The following is a 16,353-nucleotide window of genomic DNA, read 5'->3' as shown; positions in this document are numbered from 1 at the left end:
ACGATTTCTCGCCGATTTTCGTTGTTTTCTATCTTGAATTCGCCAAGAAGAGCACGAAATCTATAAAATCATAACTTTTTACCTAGATTCAACGGCTGAATTGCAAGAAAACAGCAGAATTCTGCACGAAATCATCAAAATTCTTACAGAAAACCGCATATTTCGATGCAAAACGACGATTTCTCGCCGATTTTCGTTGTTTTCTGGCTTGAATTCGCAAAGAAGAGCACGAAATCTACAAAATCATGACTTTTTACCAAGATTCAACGGCTGAATTGCAAGAAAACAGCAGAATTCTGCACGAAATCATCAAAATTCTTAGAGAAAACTGCATATTTTGATGCAAAACAACGATTTCTCGCCGATTTTCGTTGTTTTCTATCTTGAATTCGCCAAGAAGAGCACGAAATCTACAAAATCATAACTTTTTACCTAGATTCAACGGCTGAATGGCAAGAAAACAGCAGAATTCTGCACGAAATCATCAAAATTCTTAGAGAAAACCGCATATTTCGATGCAAAACGACGATTTCTCGCTGATTTTCGTTGTTTTCTGTCTTGAATTCGCAAAGAAGAGCACGAAATCAACAAAATCATGACTTTTTACCAAGATTCAACGGCTGAATTGCAAGTAAACAGCAGAATTCTGCACGAAATCGTCAAAATTCTTAGAGAAAACCGCATATTTCGATGCAAAACGACGATTTCTCGCCGATTTTCGTTGTTTTCTGGCTTGAATTCGCAAAGAAGAGCACGAAATCTGCAAAATCATGACTTTTTACCAAGATTCAACGGCTGAATTGCAAGAAAACAGCAGAATTCTGCACGAAATCATCAAAATTCTTACAGAAAACCGCATATTTCGATGCAAAACGACGATTTCTCGCCGATTTTCGATGTTTTCTGGCTTGAATTCGCAAAGAAGAGCACGAAATCTACAAAATCATGACTTTTTACCAAGATTCAACGGCTGAATTGCAAGAAAACAGCAGAATTCTGCACGAAATCATCAAAATTCTTAGAGAAAACTGCATATTTCGATGCAAAACAACGATTTCTCGCCGATTTTCGTTGTTTTCTATCTTGAATTCGCCATGAAGAGCACGAAATCTACAAAATCATGACTTTTTACCTAGATTCAACGGCTGAATTGCAAGAAAACAGCAGAATTCTGCACGAAATCATCAAAATTCTTACAGAAAACCGCATATTTCGATGCAAAACGACGATTTCTCGCCGATTTTCGTTGTTTTCTGGCTTGAATTTGCAAAGAAGAGCACGAAATCTACAAAATCATGACTTTTTACCAAGATTCAACGGCTGAATTGCAAGAAAACAGCAGAATTCTGCACGAAATCATCAAAATTCTTACAGAAAACCGCATATTTCGATGCAAAACGACGATTTCTCGCCGATTTTCGTTGTTGTCTGGCATGAATTTGCAAAGAAGAGCACGAAATCTACAAAATCATGACTTTTTACCAAGATTCAACGGCTGAATTGTAAGTAAACAGCAGAATTCTGCACGAAATCATCAAAATTCTTAGAGAAAACCGCATATTTCGATGCAAAACGACGATTTCTCGCCGATTTTCGTTGTTTTCTGGCTTGAATTCGCAAAGAAGAGCACGAAATCTACAAAATCATGACTTTTTACCAAGATTCAACGGCTGAATTGCAAGAAAACAGCAGAATTCTGCACGAAATCATCAAAATTCTTAGAGAAAACTGCATATTTCGATGCAAAACAACGATTTCTCGCCGATTTTCGTTATTTTTCTATCTTGAATTCGCCAAGAAGAGCACGAAATCTATAAAATCATGACTTTTTACCTAGATTCAACGGCTGAATTGCAAGAAAACAGCAGAATTCTGCACGAAATCATCAAAATTCTTACAGAAAACCGCATATTTCGATGCAAAACGACGATTTCTCGCCGATTTTCGTTGTTTTCTCGCTTGAAATCGCAAAGAAGAGCACGAAATCTACAAAATCATGACTTTTTACCAAGATTCAACGGCTGAATTGCAAGAAAACAGCAGAATTCTGCACGAAATCATCAAAATTCTTAGAGAAAACTGCATATTTTGATACAAAACAACGATTTCTCGCCGATTTTCGTTGTTTTCTATCTTGAATTCGCCAAGAAGAGCACGAAATCTACAAAATCATGACTTTTTACCTAGATTCAACGGCTGAATTGCAAGAAAACAGCAGAATTCTGCACGAAATCATCAAAATTCTTACAGAAAACCGCATATTTCGATGCAAAACAACGATTTCTCGCCGATTTTCGTTGTTTTCTATCTTGAATTCGCCAAGAAGAGCACAAATTCTATAAAATCATAACTTTTTACCTAGATTCAACGGCTGAATTGCAAGAAAACAGCAGAATTTTGCACGAAATCATCAAAATTCTTACAGAAAACCGCATATTTCGATGCAAAACAACGATTTCTCGCCGATTTTCGTTGTTTTCTATCTTGAATTCGCCAAGAAGAGCACGAAATCTATAAAATCATAACTTTTTACCTAGATTCAACGGCTGAATTGCAAGAAAACAGCAGAATTCTGCACGAAATCATCAAAATTCTTACAGAAAACCGCATATTTCGATGCAAAACGACGATTTCTCGCCGATTTTCGTTGTTTTCTGGCTTGAATTCGCAAAGAAGAGCACGAAATCTACAAAATCATGACTTTTTACCAAGATTCAACGGCTGAATTGCAAGAAAACAGCAGAATTCTGCACGAAATCATCAAAATTCTTAGAGAAAACTGCATATTTTGATGCAAAACAACGATTTCTCGCCGATTTTCGTTGTTTTCTATCTTGAATTCGCCAAGAAGAGCACGAAATCTACAAAATCATAACTTTTTACCTAGATTCAACGGCTGAATGGCAAGAAAACAGCAGAATTCTGCACGAAATCATCAAAATTCTTAGAGAAAACCGCATATTTCGATGCAAAACGACGATTTCTCGCTGATTTTCGTTGTTTTCTGTCTTGAATTCGCAAAGAAGAGCACGAAATCAACAAAATCATGACTTTTTACCAAGATTCAACGGCTGAATTGCAAGAAAACAGCAGAATTCTGCACGAAATCGTCAAAATTCTTAGAGAAAACCGCATATTTCGATGCAAAACGACGATTTCTCGCCGATTTTCGTTGTTTTCTGGCTTGAATTCGCAAAGAAGAGCACGAAATCTACAAAATCATGACTTTTTACCAAGATTCAACGGCTGAATTGTAAGAAAACAGCAGAATTCTGCACGAAATCATCAAAATTCTTACAGTAAACCGCATATTTCGATGCAAAACGACGATTTCTCGCCGATTTTCGTTGTTTTCTGGCTTGAATTCGCAAAGAAGAGCACGAAATCTACAAAATCATGACTTTTTACCAAGATTCAACGGCTGAATTGCAAGAAAACAGCAGAATTCTGCACGAAATTATCAAAATTCTTAGAGAAAACTGCATATTTCGATGCAAAACAACGATTTCTCGCCGATTTTCGTTGTTTTCTATCTTGAATTCGCCAAGAAGAGCACGAAATCTACAAAATCATGACTTTTTATCTAGATTCAACGACTGAATTGCAAGAAAACAGCAGAATTCTGCACGAAATCATCAAAATTCTCACAGAAAACCGCATATTTCGATGCAAAACAACGATTTCTCGCCGATTTTCGTTGTTTTCTATCTTGAATTCGCCAAGAAGAGCACGAAATCTATAAAATCATAACTTTTTACCTAGATTCAACGGCTGAATTGCAAGAAAACAGCAGAATTCTGCACGAAATCATCAAAATTCTTACAGAAAACCGCATATTTCGATGCAAAACGACGATTTCTCGCCGATTTTCGTTGTTTTCTGGCTTGAATTCGCAAAGAAGAGCACGAAATCTACAAAATCATGACTTTTTACCAAGATTCAACGGCTGAATTGCAAGAAAACAGCAGAATTCTGCACGAAATCATCAAAATTCTTAGAGAAAACTGCATATTTTGATGCAAAACAACGATTTCTCGCCGATTTTCGTTGTTTTCTATCTTGAATTCGCCAAGAAGAGCACGAAATCTACAAAATCATAACTTTTTACCTAGATTCAACGGCTGAATGGCAAGAAAACAGCAGAATTCTGCACGAAATCATCAAAATTCTTAGAGAAAACCGCATATTTCGATGCAAAACGACGATTTCTCGCTGATTTTCGTTGTTTTCTGTCTTGAATTCGCAAAGAAGAGCACGAAATCAACAAAATCATGACTTTTTACCAAGATTCAACGGCTGAATTGCAAGTAAACAGCAGAATTCTGCACGAAATCGTCAAAATTCTTAGAGAAAACCGCATATTTCGATGCAAAACGACGATTTCTCGCCGATTTTCGTTGTTTTCTGGCTTGAATTCGCAAAGAAGAGCACGAAATCTGCAAAATCATGACTTTTTACCAAGATTCAACGGCTGAATTGCAAGAAAACAGCAGAATTCTGCACGAAATCATCAAAATTCTTACAGAAAACCGCATATTTCGATGCAAAACGACGATTTCTCGCCGATTTTCGATGTTTTCTGGCTTGAATTCGCAAAGAAGAGCACGAAATCTACAAAATCATGACTTTTTACCAAGATTCAACGGCTGAATTGCAAGAAAACAGCAGAATTCTGCACGAAATCATCAAAATTCTTAGAGAAAACTGCATATTTCGATGCAAAACAACGATTTCTCGCCGATTTTCGTTGTTTTCTATCTTGAATTCGCCATGAAGAGCACGAAATCTACAAAATCATGACTTTTTACCTAGATTCAACGGCTGAATTGCAAGAAAACAGCAGAATTCTGCACGAAATCATCAAAATTCTTACAGAAAACCGCATATTTCGATGCAAAACCACGATTTCTCGCCGATTTTCGTTGTTTTCTGGCTTGAATTCGCAAAGAAGAGCACGAAATCTACAAAATCATGACTTTTTACCAAGATTCAACGGCTGAATTGCAAGAAAACAGCAGAATTCTGCACGAAATCATCAAAATTCTTACAGAAAACCGCATATTTCGATGCAAAACGACGATTTCTCGCCGATTTTCGTTGTTGTCTGGCATGAATTTGCAAAGAAGAGCACGAAATCTACAAAATCATGACTTTTTACCAAGATTCAACGGCTGAATTGTAAGTAAACAGCAGAATTCTGCACGAAATCATCAAAATTCTTAGAGAAAACCGCATATTTCGATGCAAAACGACGATTTCTCGCCGATTTTCGTTGTTTTCTGGCTTGAATTCGCAAAGAAGAGCACGAAATCTACAAAATCATGACTTTTTACCAAGATTCAACGGCTGAATTGCAAGAAAACAGCAGAATTCTGCACGAAATCATCAAAATTCTTAGAGAAAACTGCATATTTCGATGCAAAACAACGATTTCTCGCCGATTTTCGTTATTTTTCTATCTTGAATTCGCCAAGAAGAGCACGAAATCTATAAAATCATGACTTTTTACCTAGATTCAACGGCTGAATTGCAAGAAAACAGCAGAATTCTGCACGAAATCATCAAAATTCTTACAGAAAACCGCATATTTCGATGCAAAACGACGATTTCTCGCCGATTTTCGTTGTTTTCTCGCTTGAAATCGCAAAGAAGAGCACGAAATCTACAAAATCATGACTTTTTACCAAGATTCAACGGCTGAATTGCAAGAAAACAGCAGAATTCTGCACGAAATCATCAAAATTCTTAGAGAAAACTGCATATTTTGATACAAAACAACGATTTCTCGCCGATTTTCGTTGTTTTCTATCTTGAATTCGCCAAGAAGAGCACGAAATCTACAAAATCATGACTTTTTACCTAGATTCAACGGCTGAATTGCAAGAAAACAGCAGAATTCTGCACGAAATCATCAAAATTCTTAGAGAAAACCGCATATTTCGATGCAAAACGACGATTTCTCGCTGATTTTCGTTGTTTTCTGTCTTGAATTCGCAAAGAAGAGCACGAAATCTACAAAATCATGACTTTTTACCAAGATTCAACGGCTGAATTGCAAGTAAACAGCAGAATTCTGCACGAAATCGTCAAAATTCTTAGAGAAAACCGCATATTTCGATGCAAAACGACGATTTCTCGCCGATTTTCGTTGTTTTCTGGCTTGAATTCGCAAAGAAGAGCACGAAATCTACAAAATCATGACTTTTTACCAAGATTCAACGGCTGAATTGCAAGAAAACAGCAGAATTCTGCACGAAATCATCAAAATTCTTACAGAAAACCGCATATTTCGATGCAAAACGACGATTTCTCGCCGATTTTCGTTGTTTTCTGGCTTGAATTCGCAAAGAAGAGCACGAAATCTACAAAATCATAACTTTTTACCAAGATTCAACGGCTGAATTGCAAGAAAACAGCAGAATTCTGCACGAAATCATCAAAATTCTTAGAGAAAACTGCATATTTCGATGCAAAACAACGATTTCTCGCCGATTTTCGTTGTTTTCTATCTTGAATTCGCCAAGAAGAGCACGAAATCTACAAAATCATGACTTTTTACCTAGATTCAACGACTGAATTGCAAGAAAACAGCAGAATTCTGCACGAAATCATCAAAATTCTAACAGAAAACCGCATCTTTCGATGCAAAACAACGATTTCTCGCCGATTTTCGTTGTTTTCTATCTTGAATTCGCCAAGAAGAGCACGAAATCTATAAAATCATAACTTTTTACCTAGATTCAACGGCTGAATTGCAAGAAAACAGCAGAATTCTGCACGAAATCATCAAAATTCTTACAGAAAACCGCATATTTCGATGAAAAACGACGATTTCTCGCCGATTTTCGTTGTTTTCTGGCTTGAATTCGCAAAGAAGAGCACGAAATCTACAAAATCATGACTTTTTACCAAGATTCAACGGCTGAATTGCAAGAAAACAGCAGAATTCTGCACGAAATCATCAAAATTCTTACAGAGAACCGCATATTTCGATGCAAAACGACGATTTCTCGCCGATTTTCGTTGTTTTTTGGCATGAATTTGCAAAGAAGAGCACGAAATCTACAAAATCATGACTTTTTACCAAGATTCAACGGCTGAATTGCAAGAAAACAGCAGAATTCTGCACGAAATCATCAAAATTCTTAGAGAAAACCGCATATTTCGATGCAAAACGACGATTTCTCGCTGATTTTCGTTGTTTTCTGTCTTGAATTCGCAAAGAAGAGCACGAAATCTACAAAATCATGACTTTTTACCAAGATTCAACGGCTGAATTGCAAGTAATCAGCAGAATTCTGCACGAAATCGTCAAAATTCTTAGAGAAAACCGCATATTTCGATGCAAAACGACGATTTCTCGCCGATTTTCGTTGTTTTCTGGCTTGAATTCGCAAAGAAGAGCACGAAATCTACAAAATCATGACTTTTTACCAAGATTCAACGGCTGAATTGCAAGAAAACAGCAGAATTCTGCACGAAATCATCAAAATTCTTACAGAAAACCGCATATTTCGATGCAAAACGACGATTTCTCGCCGATTTTCGTTGTTTTCTGGCTTGAATTCGCAAAGAAGAGCACGAAATCTACAAAATCATGACTTTTTACAAAGATTCAACGGCTGAATTGCAAGAAAACAGCAGAATTCTGCACGAAATCATCAAAATTCTAACAGAAAACCGCATCTTTCGATGCAAAACAACGATTTCTCGCCGATTTTCGTTGTTTTCTATCTTGAATTCGCCAAGAAGAGCACGAAATCTATAAAATCATAACTTTTTACCTAGATTCAACGGCTGAATTGCAAGAAAACAGCAGAATTCTGCACGAAATCATCAAAATTCTTACAGAAAACCGCATATTTCGATGCAAAACGACGATTTCTCGCCGATTTTCGTTGTTTTCTGGCTTGAATTCGCAAAGAAGAGCACGAAATCTACAAAATCATGACTTTTTACCAAGATTCAACGGCTGAATTGCAAGAAAACAGCAGAATTCTGCACGAAATCATCAAAATTCTTACAGAAAACCGCATATTTCGATGCCAAACGACGATTTCTCGCCGATTTTCGTTGTTTTTTGGCATGAATTTGCAAAGAAGAGCACGAAATCTACAAAATCATGACTTTTTACCAAGATTCAACGGCTGAATTGCAAGTAAACAGCAGAATTCTGCACGAAATCATCAAAATTCTTACAGAAAACCGCATATTTCGATGCAAAACGACGATTTCTCGCCGATTTTCGTTGTTTTCTGGCTTGAATTCGCAAAGAAGAGCACGAAATCTACAAAATCATCACATTTTACCAAGATTCTACGGCTGAATTGCAAGAAAACAGCAGAATTCTGCACGAAATCATCAAAATTCTTAGAGAAAACCGCATATTTCGATGCAAAACGACGATTTCTCGCCGATTTTCGTTGTTTTCTGGCTTGAATTCGCAAAGAAGAGCACGAAATCTACAAAATCATGACTTTTTACCAAGATTCAACGGCTGAATTGCAAGAAAACAGCAGAATTCTGCACGAAATCATCAAAATTCTTAGAGAAAACTGCATATTTCGATGCAAAACAACGATTTCTCGCCGATTTTCGTTGTTTTCTATCTTGAATTCGCCAAGAAGAGCACGAAATCTATAAAATCATGACTTTTTACCTAGATTCAACGGCTGAATTGCAAGAAAACAGCAGAATTCTGCACGAAATCATCAAAATTCTTACAGAAAACCGCATATTTCGATGCAAAACGACGATTTCTCGCCGATTTTCGTTGTTTTCTCGCTTGAATTCGCAAAGAAGAGCACGAAATCTACAAAATCATGACTTTTTACCAAGATTCAACGGCTGAATTGCAAGAAAACAGCAGAATTCTGCACGAAATCATCAAAATTCTTAGAGAAAACTGCATATTTTGATGCAAAACAACGATTTCTCGCCGATTTTCGTTGTTTTCTATCTTGAATTCGCCAAGAAGAGCACGAAATCTACAAAATCATGACTTTTTACCTAGATTCAACGGCTGAATTGCAAGAAAACAGCAGAATTCTGCACGAAATCATCAAAATTCTTAGAGAAAACCGCATATTTCGATGCAAAACGACGATTTCTCGCTGATTTTCGTTGTTTTCTGTCTTGAATTCGCAAAGAAGAGCACGAAATCTACAAAATCATGACTTTTTACCAAGATTCAACGGCTGAATTGCAAGTAAACAGCAGAATTCTGCACGAAATCGTCAAAATTCTTAGAGAAAACCGCATATTTCGATGCAAAACGACGATTTCTCGCCGATTTTCGTTGTTTTCTGGCTTGAATTCGCAAAGAAGAGCACGAAATCTACAAAATCATGACTTTTTACCAAGATTCAACGGCTGAATTGCAAGAAAACAGCAGAATTCTGCACGAAATCATCAAAATTCTTACAGAAAACCGCATATTTCGATGCAAAACGACGATTTCTCGCCGATTTTCGTTGTTTTCTGGCTTGAATTCGCAAAGAAGAGCACGAAATCTACAAAATCATGACTTTTTACCAAGATTCAACGGCTGAATTGCAAGGAAACAGCAGAATTCTGCACGAAATCATCAAAATTCTTACAGAAAACCGCATATTTCGATGCAAAACGACGATTTCTCGCCGATTTTCGTTGTTTTCTGGCTTGAATTCGCAAAGAAGAGCACGAAATCTACAAAATCATGACTTTTTACCAAGATTCAACGGCTGAATTGCAAGAAAACAGCAGAATTCTGCACGAAATCATCAAAATTCTTAGAGAAAACTGCATATTTCGATGCAAAACAACGATTTCTCGCCGATTTTCGTTGTTTTCTATCTTGAATTTGCCAAGAAGAGCACGAAATCTACAAAATCATAACTTTTTACCTAGATTCAACGGCTGAATTGCAAGGAAACAGCAGAATTCTGCACGAAATCATCAAAATTCTTACAGAAAACCGCATATTTCGATTCAAAACGACGATTTCTCGCCGATTTTCGTTGTTTTCTGGCTTGAATTCGCAAAGAAGAGCACGAAATCTACAAAATCATGACTTTTTACCAAGATTCAACGGCTGAATTGCAAGAAAACAGCAGAATTCTGCACGAAATCATCAAAATTCTTAGAGAAAACTGCATATTTTGATGCAAAACAACGATTTCTCGCCGATTTTCGATGTTTTCTATCTTGAATTCGCCAAGAAGAGCACGAAATCTACAAAATCATGACTTTTTGCCTAGATTCAACGGCTGAATTGCAAGAAAACAGCAGAATTCTGCACGAAATCATCAAAATTCTTAGAGAAAACCGCATATTTCGATGCAAAACAACGATTTCTCGCCGATTTTCGTTGTTTTCTATCTTGAATTCGCCAAGAAGAGCACGAAATCTACAAAATCATGACTTTTTACCTAGATTCAACGACTGAATTGCAAGAAAACAGCAGAATTCTGCACGAAATCATTAAATTTCTTAAAGAAAACCGCATATTTCGATGCAAAACGACGATTTCTCGCCGATTTTCGTTGTTTTCTGGCTTGAATTCGCAAAGAAGAGCACGAAATCTACAAAATCATCACTTTTTACCAAGATTCAACGGCTGAATTGCAAGAAAACAGCAGAATTCTGCACGAAATCATCAAAATTCTTAGAGAAAACCGCATATTTCGATGCAAAACGACGATTTTTCGCCGATTTTCGTTGTTTTCTATCTTGAATTCGCAAAGAAGAGCACGGAATCTATAAAATCATGATTTTTACCAAGATTCAACGGCTGAATTGCAAGAAAACAGCAGAATTCTGCACGAAATCATCAAAATTCTTACAGAAAACCGCATATTTCGATGCAAAACGACGATTTCTCGCCGATTTTCGTTGTTTTCTGGCTTGAATTTGCAAAGAAGAGCACGAAATCTACAAAATCATGACTTTTTACCAAGATTCAACGGCTGAATTGCAAGAAAACAGCAGAATTCTGCACGAAATCATCAAAATTCTTACAGAAAACCGCATTTTTCGATGCAAAACGACGATTTCTCGCCGATTTTCGTTGTTTTCTGGCTTGAATTCGCAAAGAAGAGCACGAAATCTACAAAATCATGACTTTTTACCAAGATTCAACGGCTGAATTGCAAGAAAACAGCAAAATTCTGCACGAAATCATCAAAATTCTTACAGAAAACCGCATATTTCGATGCAAAACAACGATTTCTCGCCGATTTTCGTTGTTTTCTGGCTTGAATTCGCAAAGAAGAGCACGAAATCTACAAAATCATCACTTTTTACCAAGATTCTACGGCTGAATTGCAAGAAAACAGCAGAATTCTGCACGAAATCATCAAAATTCTTAGAGAAAACCGCATATTTCGATGCAAAACGACGATTTCTCGCCGATTTTTGTGGTTTTCTGGCTTGAATTCGCAAAAAGGAGCACGAAATCTACAAAATCATGACTTTTTACCAAGATTCAACGGCTGAATTGCAAGAAAACAGCAGAATTCTGCACGAAATCATCAAAATTCTTACAGAAAACCGCATATTTCGAGGCAAAACGATTATTTCTCGCCGATTTTCGTTGTTTTCTAGCTTGAGTTCGCAAAGAAGAGCACGAAATCTACAAAATCATGACTTTTTACCAAGATTCAACGGCTGAATTCCAAGAAAACAGCAGAATTCTGCACGAAATCATCAAAATTCTTACAGAAAACCGCATATTTCGATGCAAAACGACGATTTCTCGCCGATTTTCGTTGTTTTCTGGCTTGAATTCGCAAAGAAGAGCACGAAATCTACGAAATCATGACTTTTTACCAAGATTCAACGGCTGAATTGCAAGAAAACCGCAGAATTCTGCACGAAATCATCAAAATTCTTACAGAAAACCGCATATTTCGATGCAAAACAACGATTTCTCGCCGATTTTCGTTGTTTTCTGGCTTGAATTCGCAAAGAAGAGCACGGAATCTACAAAATCATGATTTTTACCAAGATTCAACGGCTGAATTGCAAGAAAACAGCAGAATTCTGCACGAAATCATCAAAATTCTTACAGAAAACCGCATATTTCGATGCAAAACGACAATTTCTCGCTGATTTTCGTTGTTTTCTATCTTGAATTCGCAAAGAAGAGCACGAAATCTACAAAATCATGACTTTTTACCAAGATTCAACGGCTGAATTGCAAGTAAACAGCAGAATTCTGCACGAAATCGTCAAAATTCTTAGAGAAAACCGCATATTTCGATGCAAAACGACGATTTCTCGCCGATTTTCGTTGTTTTCTGGCTTGAATTCGCAAAGAAGAGCACGAAATCTACAAAATCATCACTTTTTACCAAGATTCAACGGCTGAATTGCAAAAAAACAGCAGAATTCTGCACGAAATCATCAAAATTCTTAAAGAAAACCGCATATTTCGATGCAAAACGACGATTTCTCGCCGATTTTCGTTGTTTTCTGGCTTGAATTCGAAAAGAAGAGCACGAAATCTACAAAATCATCACTTTTTACCAAGATTCAACGGCTGAATTGCAAGAAAACAGCAGAATTCTGCACGAAATCATCAAAATTCTTAGAGAAAACCGCATATTTCGATGCAAAACGACGATTTCTCGCTGATTTTCGTTGTTTTCTATCTTGAATTCGCAAAGAAGAGCACGGAATCTACAAAATCATGATTTTTACCAAGATTCAACGGCTGAATTGCAAGAAAACAGCAGAATTCTGCACGAAATCATCAAAATTCTTACAGAAAACCGCATATTTCGATGCAAAACGACGATTTCTCGCCGATTTTCGTTGTTTTCTGGCTTGAATTCGCAAAGAAGAGCACGAAATCTACAAAATCATAACTTTTTACCAAGATTCAACGGCTGAATTGCAAGAAAACAGCAGAATTCTGCACGAAATCATCAAAATTCTTAGAGAAAACTGCATATTTCGATGCAAAACAACGATTTCTTGCCGATTTTCGTTGTTTTCTATCTTGAATTCGCCAAGAAAAGCACGAAATCTACAAAATCATGACCTTTTACCAAGATTCAACGGCTGAATTGCAAGAAAACAGCAGAATTCTGCACGAAATCGTCAAAATTCTTAGAGAAAACCGCATATTTCGATGCAAAACGACAATTTCTCGCCGATTTTCGTTGTTTTCTGGCTTGAATTCGCAAAGAAGAGCACGAAATCTACAAAATCATGACTTTTTACCAAGATTCAACGGCTGAATTGCAAGAAAACAGCAGAATTCTGCACGAAATTATCAAAATTCTTACAGAAAACCGCATATTTCGATGCAAAACGACGATTTCTCGCCGATTTTCGTTGTTTTCTGGCTTGAATTCGCAAAGAAGAGCACGAAATCTACAAAATCATGACTTTTTACCAAGATTCAACGGCTGAATTGCAAGAAAACAGCAGAATTCTGCACGAAATCATCAAAATTCTTACAGAAAACCGCATTTTTCGATGCAAAACGACGATTTCTCGCCGATTTTAGTTGTTTTCTGGCTTGAATTCGCAAAGAAGAGCACGAAATCTACAAAATCATGACTTTTTACCAAGATTCAACGGCTGAATTGCAAGAAAACAGCAGAATTCTGCACGAAATCATCAAAATTCTTAGAGAAAACTGCATATTTCGATGCAAAACAACGATTTCTTGCCGATTTTCGTTGTTTTCTATCTTGAATTCGCCAAGAAAAGCACGAAATCTACAAAATCATGAACTTTTACCAAGATTCAACGGCTGAATTGCAAGAAAACAGCAGAATTCTGCACGAAATCGTCAAAATTCTTAGAGAAAACCGCATATTTCGATGCAAAACGACAATTTCTCGCCGATTTTCGTTGTTTTCTGGCTTGAATTCGCAAAGAAGAGCACGAAATCTACAAAATCATGACTTTTTACCAAGATTCAACGGCTGAATTGCAAGAAAACAGCAGAATTCTGCACGAAATTATCAAAATTCTTACAGAAAACCGCATATTTCGATGCAAAACGACGATTTCTCGCCGATTTTCGTTGTTTTCTGGCTTGAATTCGCAAAGAAGAGCACGAAATCTACAAAATCATGACTTTTTACCAAGATTCAACGGCTGAATTGCAAGAAAACAGCAGAATTCTGCACGAAATCATCAAAATTCTTACAGAAAACCGCATTTTTCGATGCAAAACGACGATTTCTCGCCGATTTTAGTTGTTTTCTGGCTTGAATTCGCAAAGAAGAGCACGAAATCTACAAAATCATGACTTTTTACCAAGATTCAACGGCTGAATTGCAAGAAAACAGCAAAATTCTGCACGAAATCATCAAAATTCTTACAGAAAACCGCATATTTCGATGCAAAACAACGATTTCTCGCCGATTTTCGTTGTTTTCTGGCTTGAATTCGCAAAGAAGAGCACGAAATCTACAAAATCATCACTTTTTACCAAGATTCTACGGCTGAATTGCAAGAAAACAGCAGAATTCTGCACGAAATCATCAAAATTCTTGCAGAAAACCGCATATTTCGATGCAAAACGACGATTTCTCGCCGATTTTCGTTGTTTTCTGGCTTGAATTCGCAAAGAAGAGCACGAAATCTACAAAATCATCACTTTTTACCAAGATTCAACGGCTGAATTGCAAGAAAACAGCAGAATTCTGCACGAAATCATCAAAATTCTTGCAGAAAACCGCATATTTCGATGCAAAACGACGATTTCTCGCCGATTTTCGTTGTTTTCTGGCTTGAATTCGCAAAGAAGAGCACGAAATCTACGAAATCATGACTTTTTACCAAGATTCAACGGCTGAATTGCAAGAAAACCGCAGAATTCTGCACGAAATCATCAAAATTCTTACAGAAAACCGCATATTTCGATGCAAAACAACGATTTCTCGCCGATTTTCGTTGTTTTCTGGCTTGAATTCGCAAAGAAGAGCACGGAATCTACAAAATCATGATTTTTACCAAGATTCAACGGCTGAATTGCAAGAAAACAGCAGAATTCTGCACGAAATCATCAAAATTCTTACAGAAAACCGCATATTTCGATGCAAAACGACAATTTCTCGCTGATTTTCGTTGTTTTCTATCTTGAATTCGCAAAGAAGAGCACGAAATCTACAAAATCATGACTTTTTACCAAGATTCAACGGCTGAATTGCAAGTAAACAGCAGAATTCTGCACGAAATCGTCAAAATTCTTAGAGAAAACCGCATATTTCGATGCAAAACGACGATTTCTCGCCGATTTTCGTTGTTTTCTGGCTTGAATTCGCAAAGAAGAGCACGAAATCTACAAAATCATCACTTTTTACCAAGATTCAACGGCTGAATTGCAAAAAAACAGCAGAATTCTGCACGAAATCATCAAAATTCTTAAAGAAAACCGCATATTTCGATGCAAAACGACGATTTCTCGCCGATTTTCGTTGTTTTCTGGCTTGAATTCGAAAAGAAGAGCACGAAATCTACAAAATCATCACTTTTTACCAAGATTCAACGGCTGAATTGCAAGAAAACAGCAGAATTCTGCACGAAATCATCAAAATTCTTAGAGAAAACCGCATATTTCGATGCAAAACGACGATTTCTCGCTGATTTTCGTTGTTTTCTATCTTGAATTCGCAAAGAAGAGCACGGAATCTACAAAATCATGATTTTTACCAAGATTCAACGGCTGAATTGCAAGAAAACAGCAGAATTCTGCACGAAATCATCAAAATTCTTACAGAAAACCGCATATTTCGATGCAAAACGACGATTTCTCGCCGATTTTCGTTGTTTTCTGGCTTGAATTCGCAAAGAAGAGCACGAAATCTACAAAATCATAACTTTTTACCAAGATTCAACGGCTGAATTGCAAGAAAACAGCAGAATTCTGCACGAAATCATCAAAATTCTTAGAGAAAACTGCATATTTCGATGCAAAACAACGATTTCTTGCCGATTTTCGTTGTTTTCTATCTTGAATTCGCCAAGAAAAGCACGAAATCTACAAAATCATGACCTTTTACCAAGATTCAACGGCTGAATTGCAAGAAAACAGCAGAATTCTGCACGAAATCGTCAAAATTCTTAGAGAAAACCGCATATTTCGATGCAAAACGACAATTTCTCGCCGATTTTCGTTGTTTTCTGGCTTGAATTCGCAAAGAAGAGCACGAAATCTACAAAATCATGACTTTTTACCAAGATTCAACGGCTGAATTGCAAGAAAACAGCAGAATTCTGCACGAAATTATCAAAATTCTTACAGAAAACCGCATATTTCGATGCAAAACGACGATTTCTCGCCGATTTTCGTTGTTTTCTGGCTTGAATTCGCAAAGAAGAGCACGAAATCTACAAAATCATGACTTTTTA

This window comes from Gnatocerus cornutus, chromosome 1 (genome assembly GCF_029298725.1).
Source record: "Gnatocerus cornutus isolate USDA-ARS CGAHR chromosome 1, icGnaCorn1.1, whole genome shotgun sequence".
Taxonomy (NCBI): domain Eukaryota; kingdom Metazoa; phylum Arthropoda; class Insecta; order Coleoptera; family Tenebrionidae; genus Gnatocerus; species Gnatocerus cornutus.
This window is presented reverse-complemented; position numbering follows the sequence as displayed.